The sequence below is a fragment of the Chlorocebus sabaeus genome, chromosome 16 (genome assembly GCF_047675955.1).
Source record: "Chlorocebus sabaeus isolate Y175 chromosome 16, mChlSab1.0.hap1, whole genome shotgun sequence".
Lineage (NCBI taxonomy): Eukaryota > Metazoa > Chordata > Mammalia > Primates > Cercopithecidae > Chlorocebus > Chlorocebus sabaeus.
Window position 1 is genome coordinate 58,529,748 of NC_132919.1, and position 14,968 is coordinate 58,544,715.

The 14,968-nt window shown below is 45.7% G+C and overlaps 1 protein-coding gene across 1 annotated transcript in view; it reads right to left on the reverse strand.

Annotated features, from left to right (window-relative positions):
- The window catches only part of AMZ2 (archaelysin family metallopeptidase 2), a 44,888-nt gene extending 35,391 nt beyond the window's left edge, over positions 1 to 9,497 (reverse strand). Inside the window, exon 1 of the mRNA XM_073005096.1 lies at positions 8,982 to 9,497. The gene's annotated coding sequence lies outside the window, so the exon portion shown is untranslated. The remainder of the gene's footprint in view (positions 1 to 8,981) is intronic.
- Between the last annotated feature and the right edge of the window lie 5,471 nt (positions 9,498 to 14,968).

Here is a 14,968-nt window from a genome sequence, read left to right on the forward strand (position 1 = left end):
CTAATTTGTATCACATACTTGTTTGAGCCTTTTGTTTTCTTGGTGTACTTCAAAGAAAAGGAACACTGTGAAATATTCTTGCACAGCATTTTCATGGATACCCCTTACTCCAACCACAATACCGTATTTCAGAGGCCCCACTAATTTCTGAGGAAAAATTACAGCGTGTACTTTTATTTATTTATTATTTATTTATTTATTTAGAGCCGGAATCTTGCTCTGTCACCCAAGCTGGAGTGCAGTGGCGCGATCTTGGCTCACTGCAACCTCCCCATCCAGGGTTAAAGTGACAGCCTCCTGAGTTGCTGGGACTACAGGCACGTGCTGCCATACCCAGCTAACTTTTGTATTTTCAGTAGAGATGGGGTTTTACTGTGTTAGCCAGGCTGGTCTCAAATACCTGACATCAGGTGATCCGCCCACCTAGGCCTCCCAAAGTGCTGGGATTATAGCCGTGAGCCACCGTGCCTGGCTTTTATTTTTAATTTTTTTTTTTTTTTTTTTTTGAGATGGAGTTTCTCTGTCACCCAGGCTGGAGTGCAGTGGCATGATCTTGGCTCACTGCAACCTCTGCTTCCCAGATACAAACAATTCTCCTGCCTCAGCCTCCCAAGTAGCTGGCATTACAGGTGCCTGCCACAGGTCCACCTAATTTTTGTATTTTTAGTAGAGATGTGGTTTCTACTAAAATATATTATATAATATATATATTTGAGATGGGAGTCTTGCTCAAAATATATATATATCAAAAATATACATATTATATATATAAAAATTCCATTGCATCATTTTGAGACAGTGAGTATTCTTGTTGTAATGAAATTTCAAAATCATATTACACTATTCAGAAAGGCATAACTCAAATATATATATTTGAGATGGAGTCTTGCTCTGTTGCCCAGGCTGGAGTGCAGTGGTGCAATCTTGGCTCATTGCAATCTCCACCTCCCGGGTACAAGTGATTCTCCTGCCTCAGCCTCCCAAGTAGCTGGAACTACAGGCATACACCACCACAGCTGGCTAATTTTTTGTATTTTTAGTAAAGACAGTGTTTCACCATGTTGGCCAGGCTGGTATCAAACTCCTGACCTCAGGTGATTTGCCCTCCTTGGCCTCCCAAAGTGCTGGAATTACAGATGTGAGCTACCACCCCTGGCCAGAATCAAGAATTTTTAAAAAGTAGGCAGGTTCTTAGTTACTGGCAACCAATAGCCACTCATTAAATAACCCTAGGACTCAAGTGTTAGCTTTTCCATGTTTTCTTCTAGCTTTTGTTCACATACACGGCTACTTTACTTATAATTAGCATATGCACACAATGTTCAGCCTACCTCTACGTTTTCCTTAATATTTTGTGAACCGTTCCAGATGCTGATACCGTCATACCTCATTTTACAAGACAATCAAATATACCAAATGCATTCATGTGTTGTACTTCACGTGAACATTCCCCTACTAGTGGTCATTAAGGTTGTTTCCAATTTTTTGCCATAATTAACAGAAATGCTGCAATTAAAATTCTCATGCACATAATTTTTTTTCTTTTGGACTATTTCCTAAGATTAAAATAATCAGGGATACGATTATGAGGTCAAAGGTGACAAACATTTTAATGACTCTGGATACTTAACACCCAACTGCTTTCTAGAAGGCAATACCAATTTACAGCATACACCTACACCAGCTCCTTCAGAAATATGCTGGCCCTCAGCTTTGAAAAAACGTAATTCCATAACAATAAAAAGTTCTCTATTATTGTCTCTATTAAAGCTAACAATCTAGTTGGCAATCTAAAGGCTGCTTCACATGAAGCACAGAACTTCATGTAATCAAGTGCTAAATAGTCTGGCAGAGCAGAGTATGTTGATGAGGACACACACATACTAGCTGTGTGACACTAGGCAACTCAGTTAACCTCTCTGTGTCACAATTTCCTCATTTGTAAAGTAGAGATAACATTCATAAGGTTGCTGTAAGGACTAAGTGAGAAGTGTTTAAAAGGCCTGGTGCGGTGGTTCATGCCTGTGATCCCAGTACTGTGGGACGCCGAGGTGGGTGGATCACCTGAGTTCAGGAGTTTGAGACCAGCCTAGATGACATGGCAACACCCCGTCTCCATAAAAAAAAAATACAGAAATGAGCCAGGTGCAGTGGCATGCACCTGTAGTCCCAGCTACTCGGGAGGCTGAGACAGGAAAATCACTTGAGCCTGGGAGGCAGAGGTTGCAATGAGCCAAGATTGTGCCACTGCATGCTAATTTGGGTGAGACAGCAAGACCCTGTCTCAAAAAAAAAAAAAAAAAAATTTGAGTGAAGAGCAGAAGAGTTGTGTTTGGCACATAGGTGATGTGTCAGCTCTTATTAAGATGTTTACCATGACTACTGCTGCCACCACTGCCATTGCTGGGGGTTGGGGAGGGGGGTGGGCGGAGCCATCAAAGAAAGCTAAAACAGGCAGATACACTTCCATTCCAATCTCTCATTCGTAAATGCTCACCAGTTATTTGCACTGGACAGACAGTCTATTCACAATCAAACAAAACGTACTCAGTAAGAAAACTCATCTTTTTCCCTTACCGGCTCCTCTACTCCAAGTCCTCTTAGTGTACACTCCCTTCTACTGCCTGGCCCCCAACAGTCCCAGTTTCTTCAGGTCTCCCTTCACCATGGCCTCTTCTCTATCGTCTATTTTGTACCAAATCCTGTTGCTCCTTCTTTGACTATTTCTGACGTGTTCTTTCCTCCTGTTCCCACTGCTCCCACTTTCTTCTCATCTCAGACGTGGCTGCCATCTCTTCACTAGTTTTCTGGCCTTGAATGTCTCACCTCTCGAGTCTATCTCTAAGCCACTCTATGTTTCTCTAGAGTAACCTGCATCAGGACTCCAGAACGCACAGTGGGGTTCCTCACTGCATCACGTCCAAACTGCTGACTGGCCTTCAGGGCCCTCCTTACACCTTGGTGTGTGGAATCGGCAGCCTCTGCACTGTTCCAGCTCACCAGAGTGCCTACCAAGATCTGCAGAAAGCTTCCCATCTGAACACCAGTACATGTTCGTTCATTTGCACAACAGTGCAAATACAATAAACAATGCCTAAGAACCCAAGCTACTGCCTCCTAAAAGTCTGTTTTTACAAGTCAGAGCTAAAAATTCCACGTACCCTTCCATCAGACAGATATGCCTCCTAGAACTACACACCTCCAGCTGTCTCCCATCTTGGTGGGCCACATCGCCTCTTTATGTATCTAAAAGCCACCCACCCTTCAGGCGGTTCAGGCTCACTTCCTCTTACAGGCTAGCTCCAACTTTTCCAGCCAACACATCTCTCTCCGGTCCATAAACTAATGTAGCTTTGTGATCAGTATCATTTCATCGCCCTCTACTTGTTTTACATATGTTAGTTCTGTCTCTCTGACTAGACTGAGCTCCTTAAATGCAGAGATCAAAGAACAGCTAACATTGAGCATTTACTATATTACTACACCTGCAGGGTTTATTTTATGTAACTGTCCTATAACCCTACGAGCTCAGTTACTCCTTTTTTTGTTTTGTTTTTTGTTTTTTGCTTTTTTTGTTTTTTGAGACGGAGTCTCGCTCTGTCACCCAGGCTGGAGTGCAGTGGCATGATCTCGGTTCACAGCAACCTCCACCTCCGGGGTTCAAGCGATTCTCCTGCCTCAGCCTCCCGAGTAGCTGGGACTACAGGTATGTGCCACCACACCCAGCTAATTTTTTGTACTTTTAGTAGAGATGGGGTTTCACCGTGTTAGCCAGGATGGTCTCAATCTCCTGACCTCATGATCCGCCCACCTCAGCCTCCCAAAGTGCTGGGAATACAAGCGTGAGCCACTGCACCCAGCCAAAAAAAATGTTTTTAATTGCCCACTAAGTTTAGACCATTTAAATTGGTTGGATGACCATACTTCTCTGATTTTCTAGGAAGAATCTAATTTCAAATAGTCTATCTTGCTAAACACTCTTGTATATATGTGTATATGTATATATAGTATGTATATACACATATACATACACACATTCATACTGGCTTTAGGTCTAAAAAACTATGGCAATTACAGCCATAAGTAAAACAGACAAAAATAGGTCCCCGGCACAATGGCTCATGCCTGGAATCCCAGCACTTCATGAAGCCAAGGCAGGTAAATCACTTGAGGCTAGAAGTTTGAGACCAACCTGGCCAACATGGTGAAACCCTGTCTCTACCAAAAATACAAAACTTGGCCAGGAGTGGTGGCGCACACCTATAATCGCAGCTACTTGGGAGGCTGAGACATGAGAATTGCTTGAACCCAGGAGATGGAGGTTGCAGTGAGTCGAGATCATGCCACTGCACTCCAGCCTGGGTGACAGAGTGAGACTGTCTCAAAAGACAAAAACAAAACAAACACAACAACGAAAAAAAAAACAAGAAAAATAGACCCAAAGTGTTCAGCAGAGAGAAAAACATTAAAGGACGAAAGAAAATTACGTTGTATCTGATCTATACTAAATATGCATATTCTATAAATAAGTACATTCTACACTTTGTATAATATTTCAAAACTAAACAAAGAATTAACCTACCAGGTTTTAGAAACCATCTCTACTTAGAAAAATTTGTTCTACAAATAAACTTCCTTCAAATAAGCAAAATAAAGCATTATAAAACTTAATTACCATGCAGGCATAGGATAAAGCAAATACAGTAAGCTGTATACTTAGTTACAAATATATAGTAAAGTACAGATCTAGATAATGAATATATGAGTATTTCCTGTATAATTCTTCTTTTTTTTTTTTTTTTTGAGACAAACTCTAGCTCTGTTGCCCAGGCTGGAATGCAGTGGCGCGATCTCGGCTCACTGCAATCTCTGCCTCCCAGGTTCAAGCAATTCTCCTGCCTCAGCTTCCAAAGTAGCTGGGATTACAGGCAAGCGCCACCAGGCCTGGCTAATTTTTGCATTTTTAGTAGAGACGGGGTTTTGCCATGTTGGTCAGGCTGGTAACTGTGTAAGTCTTTCAACCTTTCTGTACATTTGAAATTTTTAGTAAAATATTGAGGGAAAATGGAGAAGAAAAATTTAACTATCAAAAATAGAATTAAACTCTCCTAAAGCAGACATGTGTGTTTGTATAAAAATCAGAGAGTTATACATTAAAAATGAAGTGTTTTGTTTGAGAGGTTAACATCACATCAAGTCAAAGTCATCAGGACAGGCTACGATTCTGAAATTCCTGTTATGCTGTAAATTATTCTTGGCTATTATCAGAACCCCAGTAGTTTCCATTGTTTACATTTCATAAAACCCCAAGTTAAGGAACACTATTAGATATTATTTTGGGTATTTACCTGGGCTGAGTGGTCCTAAACTGACTATCATAGCCAAGATTTTGGTTACCAGAGAGAGCAAATAAAGGTTAACAGTGGTGGACTGGTGTTTTAATGGGGAATTCTTCTATTCAAACGTTCAATTCACTGACAATACACTCCTTAAAAAGGTGCTGAGAGGATTAAAGAATTGTAAAACACCTAGTTGGGCACCTGGCCCACAGTAGGCACTCAAAAATGTCAGTGTCCCCTTCTCTTCCCCAACAATTTTCAATTCTTGTGAATCCCTACTCCTCTGGTACCAGGTTGACGTTGTGCCTTAACCCAAAAAAAAAAAAAAAAAAAAAGGAAAGAAAGAAAAAATGATTTATGTCATTTTTGGGGTCCAGATCTCACCATTAAACCCAAGGTACAACTCACCTTATTTCCATGTACTCCATGTAGTACTAAGAGGATAACTGCAGGTTGCAAGGCAATCTCACAGCACACAAATTTTACTCATCTAACTTTCTAAGAACATATTGTGGCCTAAAGCTCAATGCTCTCTATGTTGTTCTCCATTACTACAAAAGGTTTAACTAATTTTTAAAAGTACATTACATGCTGCATTATATTGAACTATAACATGCTCATTGTAGAAAATGCAAAAATTATGAAAAGGAAAGCAACTACAATTCTACTATGCTGACTGGTTATTTTTCAATGATAAAAGCTGATCCAGTTGGTTGTTTAGAGGAAGAGAATTTAAGTAGCTCAATGACCCAGGCACAGTTTTTGCATGGTACTTTACTTAATTCTCCAACACGTAGTGTTCTATCACATGATAATTCATAATGGAATTTATCAATCGCCCTAGATTAACATTTTTAGTTTTTTACATTCCCCCAAATCAGATCACTTAACACTTTTGATTATCCATTCCTGCTTCGATTTTGTTCTTTATTTAATTATGATTACACTGTATATATAATTTCATACACAGACAAGCTCGCCCTGGAAAATATATTTTTTCTTTTTGGTTTTTTTTTTTTCTATTTTTATTTTTTATTCTGGAAAATATTTCTAATTCAACATACTTTATAAAATCCTATCTCACATTGCCTTTTAGAGAACTGAAGATGGTTCTCTGTTGTTGTACTAAAACACAGGAGAGCAAAAAGGGATTGGTCTATTTTAATGCCATGATTCATAAAAGGAAATTAAGGGGGGAAGTGAGCTGGCCGAAATTAATAAAATTTCCTATGATTTGATCTATATGGAGGGGAGACTAAGGCGGAGATTGTGTTACTGCAATTACTGATCCCCCAAAGACTTATGAACACTGAAACTTTTCTAATAAAAAAATTACACATTTTTCTAAACAGATCTAATAGAGAAATACTTCCAACTACCAGATATGAATAAATATAATCCATGGTAACTAAGAATGCTTTTTTCTGAAGACAAAGTGTATTTGTGCCCAACAGTATTTATATGTGGAGCCTATCATTCTCCAAAAACATGCATGACTTCACGGGAATACTGATGCAGAATATGTGAGAACAAGTGTGGATACAGCTATCTGGGTATCTTTATTAAATACAAACATTCTATTTTTAAGCATATGGAGAATGGGGAAAATTAATAGGATTATATGTATAGCAGATAATGTATGCAGAAGAACAGAACTCAGAATCAGGCACTTAAAAGTGTACTTGCAGAATCTTACCTAATAATTTTATCTAAGCTAAAACTTAAAAGGCACTACAGTCAGCCCTCTGTGGCCAAAGGTTCTGCATCCTTGGATTCAACCAACCTCAAATTGAAAATACAGTATTCTCAGGATGCAGAACCCTTAGATATGGAATGCCAACTTTTCATATCAGTAGATTCCACAGGGCCAACTGCAGGACTTGGGCATCCACGGATTTTGCTATCTGCAGAGGGCTCTGGAAGCAATCCTTGAGAATACTGAGTGATGGCTATATTAGAAAACACAGGTGGTATTTATTAAACATGCACAGAATACATCTGGCGGCACAAAAAAATATATAGCAATAGTGATTGCCTCCGGAGAAAGGAAGGTCAGATTGGAGATTGCGAAGGAGAGAGATTCATTTTTCACAGCATACCCTTTATACTATTTAAACTTTTAAGATATGTATGTATTTATAACTTAAAAAAATAAAAAGCAGAGTTGAGTAACAAAATAAATAAGGTGACATTGAATTATAACCTAATAAATATCCAATTATAACCCAGTAAGTATAAAATAAATATCCATGAATCTATACTCATAGTAATAAATGTCTGAAAAAATAAGTGAACAAATCTCCTGTGCAGAAAAATTCCAAATAATTGATGTAGATATTGTCCCTTCAAGAAGGTAGAACATAACTCCTCACCCCCTAAGTGTGGCTGTTTACAGTGACTTGCTTCCAGAAAGTACAGTATTGGGGGGTTGAGGGGATGGGGGAGGATGTGGAGAAACCTGACAAACACTGCCTCAACCAGGGGACCAAGGTTGACATCATCAGTGATAAGTCACGGGGACAGCATGCACTCTTGATAAGAAGATGAGAATTGTACTTCACCTCTGTGGTCTTCCTCCCCAAAAATGCAAAAACCTAGGCTAACCATGAGAAAAACCCATCATGAGGGCTTTCTACAAAATACCTAATCAGTACTCCCCCAAACTGTCAAGGCCATCAAAAACAAGGAACGTCTGAGAAACCGACAATCCAGAGGAAAACATGATGACTAAATATCATGTGGTATAGGATCATGAGGCAGAAGAAGGACATCAGGTAAAAGGAAATTTGAATACAGTATGGACTTGAGTTAATAACAGTGTATCAATACTGGTCCATTAGTTGTAACAAACATCCCACACTAATCTAAGACGTTAATAACAGGGGCAACCAAGTACAGGATATATGGAAACCCTCTACTATCTTTGCAACTTTTGTATAAATCTAAAACTATTCTAAAATTTAAAGTTTTATTTTTTAAAAAAGGCAAAAAGTTCAAAAGGAATATTATTTATTAAAATTAAAAGCTGGGCCGGGCGTGGTGACTCACGCCTGTAATCCCAGCACTTTGGGAGGCCGAGGCGGGTAGATCATGAGGTCAGGAGATGGAGACCATCCTGGCTAACACGGTGAAACCCCGTCTCTACTAAAAATACAAAAAATTAGCCGGGCGAGGTGGCGGGCGCCTGTAGTCCCAGCTACTCAGGAGGCTGAGGCAGGAGAATGGCGTGAACCCGGTTTGCCAAACCAGAGGCTTCTTTCATTCCAGAAAACCACAGCAAAACAACGGGAGAGAAATGAATGCAATGGATATGTGTTTGCCAAAGTTTCAATCCTGCCCGGTGGAGACACTGCACTGGCACAAATTTTAAAGAGGAAAATGAGGGGATTGGTGGGGGAGAGAGAGAGCGAGCGAGTGTGGCCTGCAAACTGCAACAATGCAATCTCCATTTTGAACAATGCGCCTCTTTCCTCTTGTAAATCTAGTTTTTTGCCACTTGATGTACCGTCGCATTTTCCTTCTGTTTGACGGTGAGGCGGGGTTACAGGGAGATCGGAGCAAGATGCACAGCACACGAGTGAGCAAGGAGGGAGGGCAGAGGAGGTGGGGAAGGAGTCCGCAGCAACTGGGCTGGGTGGGTACCTGGAGTGCTGCTGTAGGTACTATGGCTCCTGAAGCTGCTTTCCGTGCAGTAACTGGCGTCGTCGTCGTCGTCGTCGTCTTCTATCTCCTCCGGATAATCGGAGTCATCGTCGTCGTCCTCTATTTCATGCTCCTCATCGTCCTCAGAATCCTGGGTCTCCTCGGCGTCGCCATCCTCTTCCTCCTCGCTCCAGGAAGAAGCTCCGTGGTCATCGTACACCACTTTGTTGACCGCCCTCCAGGCGGCGATAGTCCAAGCCAGGTGGCCGCCGCCGCTGCCCCCGCCTCCTCGCCCCCTCCACCGGGGCGCTGGTGCTTAGGAGGCCAGCGGCCGCTTCCTCTGGCTACTGCTGCTCCCTATAGGCGAGCTCAGCCGCGTCTTGAAGGCCACCTCAACCTGGCCCTGCTGCTACCGCGGTGCTGCGAGCGGAGTCCCCCGATGGTCCGAACCTAGGCGGCAGTGGGGCTGGGGCGCAGCACTCCACAGCGGGAGCCGCGGGCTGCTTGGGCGGTCTGCCCCACCCCAATTTCGGAGCCCAGGCGGGCGGAGAAGGGAAAGAGGAGGTGGAGGGGCGAACGCGGGGCGGGAGGGTGGTGGGAGGGCGGCGGTGGGGAGCGCCGGGACCGGGTGAGGAGGCCTGCGGGGCCGAGCGGGACAGGCCCGGCCGGCGGAAGCGGGTGGAGGGAAAACGCTCATTCCGTATTGCTGGGGCCCCACTCAGGATCGGCTTCAGCCGCCCTCTTGTTTCTTCCCACTCCCGTGTGAGCTGCGCAGCCGGCGAGCCTGGGACAGAGCGAGGCAGCACGGGTGGCCGCTAGGGGGAGCGCGGGAGCGTCGAGTCGGGGGCTGGGAGCCTGGAGCTCCTGAGATCGGTGCAGCGCGGTGCGGCTGGACTCCCGGCGAAAGTGGCACGGCTGAGAGGGGCGCGCAGCTCGCGAAATGCCCGCGTCAAAGACCACAGTCTCCGCGGACCCCTGGCTGGAGCCCAAAGCCGCTCGGAACTCTTCCCCGCGTCTTCCCTTCCGCCGCTCGGAGAGGAAGGCAGGGGAGCCCCCAAATGTCATTCCCCTCCAGCTCCCTATGGAAACTGATGCTGAAAGAGCCAGCGAGAGAAAGAAAAAAAAAAGTCGCGGAGAGGGGCGCCCCGAGCGACCGAGGGCAGCGCCAGCGACGGAGGGAAATTAGTTGAGGGGGGAGGGACAGGGAGACAAGCCCCCAGAATTATGGAAACCCAAAGCTTGGAGCTGGAGTCCTGAAATTGACTCCAATGACAACTGCTCCGGATCTGTGCCAGGAGCCACGCCCCGGGATGCCACGCCCAGAGGGAGGGGCGCCCTAAGACCTGTCGGGTGGAAGTTCCACTCTGAAAGCCTCAGTAAACTCCAGAACGCAACTACTGCACGTTCCAATATCCTGCCACCTTCCCGTGCCCCAGCGAGGACCTCAATCACCTCAGCAAGAACTTACCTCTTCTTTGCAGTGGAAAAGAGGGAATCCTGCCTAAAACCTACTTCACGGTGTTAAATGCTTGTATTATCGGCAAATAACCTTAATTGATTTTCCTGACAAGTCACGAAGTTTCAGCTTAGCCCAAAGGACGAATCATGATGACATTTCAGGAATCCTCAAACCTTATCACAGGGACTCAACCCTGAGTGGTTGAGGTCAGCTCTTCAGATAAGAGAAAGGTTTTATAAACATATGTTAATATTTATTGAGGTAAGTGACAACCAAAAAGTAATTTAAGGAAAAATAGTTGACCGGGCGCGGCAGCTCACAACTGCAATCCCAGCCCTTTGAGAAGCCAAGGCCAGATGACAGCTTGAGGTCAGGAGTTCAAGACCAGCCCGGGCAACATAGCAGGACCTCGTCTCTAGAAAAAAATTGAAAAATTAGCCGGGCATGGTGGTGCGCACCTGTGGTCCCAGCTAGCAAGAGGCTGAGGTGGGAGGATCGCTTGAGCCTGGGAGGTGGATGTTGCAGTGAGCGTGACTGCACCGCTGCACTCCAGCCTGAGTGACAGAGCAAGACCTTGTCTCAAATTTTAAAAAAAGAAAGAAAGAAAAATACCTAACAGGATTCTGTACATCAAATGGCTTATTTCAATCTAGTTAGGAAAATGGAACACATATGTGAAATGAAGATTAAAATACAAGCACTAATTGCCAAATAAATGCATTCAATACAATTTGGTTGAGCTCTAAGGGTGACAAATGTGTATATGTCTCCAGGGACCAGGTAAGTAATCTAAGTCAATAAAGTAGGCAAGATGAAGACTAGGCCAATGGAAGTGCCCGTATTTTGTCTGAAGAGGGTGGCCAGGCGCAGTGGCTCAGGCCTGTAATCTCAGCACTTTAGGAGGCCAGATGGGCGGATCACTTGAGCCCAGGAGTTCGAGATTAGCCTGGGCAACATAGTGAAATCCTGTCTACTAAAAATACAAAAATTAACTGGGCATGGTGGCACGAGCCTGTAGTCCCAGCTACTTGGGAGGCTGAGGCAGGAGAATCGCTTGAACCTGGGAGGCGGAGGTTTCAAGGAGCTGAGATGGTGCCACTGCACTCCAGCCTGGGGGACAGAGTGTCTCACTCTGTCACAAAAATAATAATAAAACTTCATGTATAAAGGATTATCACAATCTGTTTGATGATTCCAGAAAGTCCACATTAATGGTTTCTAACATACTTTGTGTCACAGAACCCTACTAGAAATGGATAAATACTATGATCCTCTACCAAGGAAAAAAGTATGTATATAAACTTTTGTAATCTATTTCAATGGTTCTTGGACTCCTTGAAGTTTATATAACAGAATAAAAGACTGAAGAAAAATCATGAAATGCAATGTGTGGCCTTGCCTGGACCTGGTTTACTGCTAACAGTAAAAAGGTATCTCTAAGACAACTAGGGCAAGTGGAATATGGACTGAAAATCAGATGATTAATTTATTAATTATAGTTAATTTGTTGAGTGTGACAATGACATGATGGTTATGGAAAAAATGTCTATGTAGAGATACATACTGAACTTCTGGTGAAACATGATTTCTGGGATTTGTTTTAAAACACTACAGGATTAAGAAAAGTGGTCAGTGACAACTGAACCAAGAGTGATAAAATTTGGCTGGGAGCAGTGACTCAGCCTGTAATCCTAGCACTTTGGGAGGCCAAGGCAGGCAGATCACTTGAGGTCAGGAGTTCGAGACCAGCCTGGTCAACATGGCGAAACCCTGTCTCTATTAAAAATACAAAAATTAGCTGGGCGTGGTGGCAGGTGCCTGTAATCCCAGCTATCTGGGAGGCTGAGGCAGGAGACTTGCTTGAACCTGGAAGGTGGAGGTTGCAGTGAGCTGAGACCATGCCACTGCACTCTAGCCTGGGTGACAGAGCAAAACTCCATCTCAAAAAAAAAAAAAGTGATAAACTTTGATCATTGTCAAAGCTGAATGATGGTTCTTGGGAGCTCATTATTCTCTTCATATTTGTGCAGTTTTAAATTTCCCATAATAATTTTTTTAAAAATCAAACCTCCCAAAACAGAACTAATGTCTAGATGAATTTTCTTGGGCCTTAAAGGCTTTTTTTTTTTTTTTTTGGACACAGGGTCTTGCTCTGTCACCCAAGCTGGAGCACAGCAGGTTGATCTCAGCTCACTGCAGCCTTGAAGTCCTGGGCTCAAGTGATCCTCCCACATCAGCCTCCTAACTATGAATACTGGTGTGTACTAACATGCCCAGCTAATTTTGCATTTTTTGTAGAGATGGGGATTTGCCATGTTGCCCAGGCTGTTTCTTGAACTCCTGGGCTCAATTGATCCTTCCCTGCCATGGCATCCCATCACAGGTGTGAGCCACAGCACCTGGCCTTAAAGGCATTTTCCTATTCTTCACCTTCTTCTTCACTTGAACCTAAATATCCCAAGGATATTGCACACCACTTGGGTGACGGGTGCACCAAAATCTCAGAAATTGCCACTAAAGAACTTATTCATGTAACCAAACACCACCTGCTCCCCATAACTATTAAAATAAACATTAAAAAAAAATAGGTCTAGAGTGAGGTCAACTGCTGAGGCCTGGGAAAGAAGTGAGGGGGCAGGTGGGGCCCATCTCAGGCCCTTGGGGCTGAAGGCAGCCAGGGACTAAGAGGTGAGAACCAGGCACAGGCTCCAGGGAGACCCTCAGAGACCATGCAGCCTGCAAGGGAGCGGGGGATGGGGGAGCGGGCAGGGAGATCTCTGGGGGGACAGCAATGTGGGGTGAGGGTGGGAGGGGGACCCAAGAACCTGCTGTCTCCTAAGTCAGGTCCTAGGCAGGCAGAGGGGCTCTGGGACAGCCCAGGGCTGCAGGTGAGCCACTGGGAGGGAACTAGGTCAGGTGCAAAGAAACCGGCAGAGCCACCCCAGGGCGGCTGCCCCAGCTGGGGGTGGGGGTGGGGGTTGTTGGAGGAGGGAGTACAGGCAAGGGGCTAGCTGGAGTCCCCTCAACTTGGCCTCAGCTTCCAACTGTTACCAACACCCCTTGCCAAAGGCCCCCTAGCTGGCCCCGAGTGGGGACAGGTGGGTCTGTCCCAAGGCCAGTTCCTTTCTCTCAATCACAGCGGCCTTGGGCTGCCCTCGGAGTTTGTCCTAGGAAGTGGGAGCTGGGCCTGGATCCAGAGAGGAGGGGCCCCCACATGGGTTTTAGGATTCGGGAAAGGGAGGGGAGAGTGGGGAAACTGCTATGGCCGCCCTCTAGTCCCCCAGGCATGAGGGCTCACTCACAGTTCCCAGCGGAGAAGGAGGAATGAGGGCCCCAGGCTCCTTCCAGTCCAGGCTGCCTGCTCAGGTGCTGCTTGTATGAGAAGGTGCAGCAGCCTGGCTGGAACTTCCCTCCCAGCGGCCAATGCTCCAGCAGCAGTGGCAAGCTCCAGGCCAGTCCCACCCGCCTGAGCTTTCTCACCTCTGGGCAGGGATGGTGACTGCACCCCGAAATCCCAGAGCCAGGATGGCAGCCAGGGGAAAGAGTCTCAGAGGCCCCTTTATTGCACCGCCTTCGGCCTGGCTTCCCAGGGCTCCCTGAGTGGCCTCTTTGGGGGAGGGGAGGAGTCATCCCTGCTTACCTCCCCCTGTCTTTCTCTCTCCCCTCTCAGAAGGGTTTGCTTCTGCCCTCTCCTAGGCAGCAAGAGAACAGGAGACGTCCCTCTCCTGGGACATCATCAACTCTCCCACCACAGGGCTGGGCACACAGGATGCTCAGAAGAAGGAGCGCTTGCTTGCCTTCGGCTTGTACTGTTCTTGCTGAGGGGAACAGGGTGGCTGGGGGCTTGGGGTCAGGGGGCCTGGAACTGTCCTGGACACAGCCACTTCCTGGCTGTGTGACCTTCATCCTGTCACTAAACCTCTCTGAACCTGTTTGTACTCAGGGCAAATGGAGGTGTCCATGCCTGCCTTCCAAGTTGCTGGGAGCTTAACCCTGGGTGCAAGCCTTTGAGCAAGAACCCACAGGATTCTTAGCCCCTTTGGGACTGCATCTTACCATACTCTGTCCCCAGTGTCCAGCACGGTGACCAGCCCACACCAATTGCTCAATATGTGTGACTAGAGTGCATGGGGAGTGACAAGACTGTAAAACACCATCCATGGCAGGAGCTCCTCTGTTTTGAGGGTCTCTGGCCCTGCCCGGTAGCCTGCCCTAAGCCCTGAGCTGCTGCCTAAGAGAGGGGGGTCCCCACATGCTCCCCAGTGCCCCCATGCCATGCCATCCCCACATCCTGCCCCCTCTGTTCTGCACCCACTTTCTTCTCAGATGCCTTCTCAGCAATGATCTCCTCCCCATCTTCAGTCTCCCCAAATCCTGCCCCCCCACCTGAACCTGGGGACCATGTTTCTATCCATGACCTACACCCCCTCTGGCCACACTGTGTCTCTCTCCTCCTGCCCGTTGTCCACACGCTCAATTCGCACCCTCACTTCACTCCTGACCACTGCCCTCTGCCTTCAGCACGCCC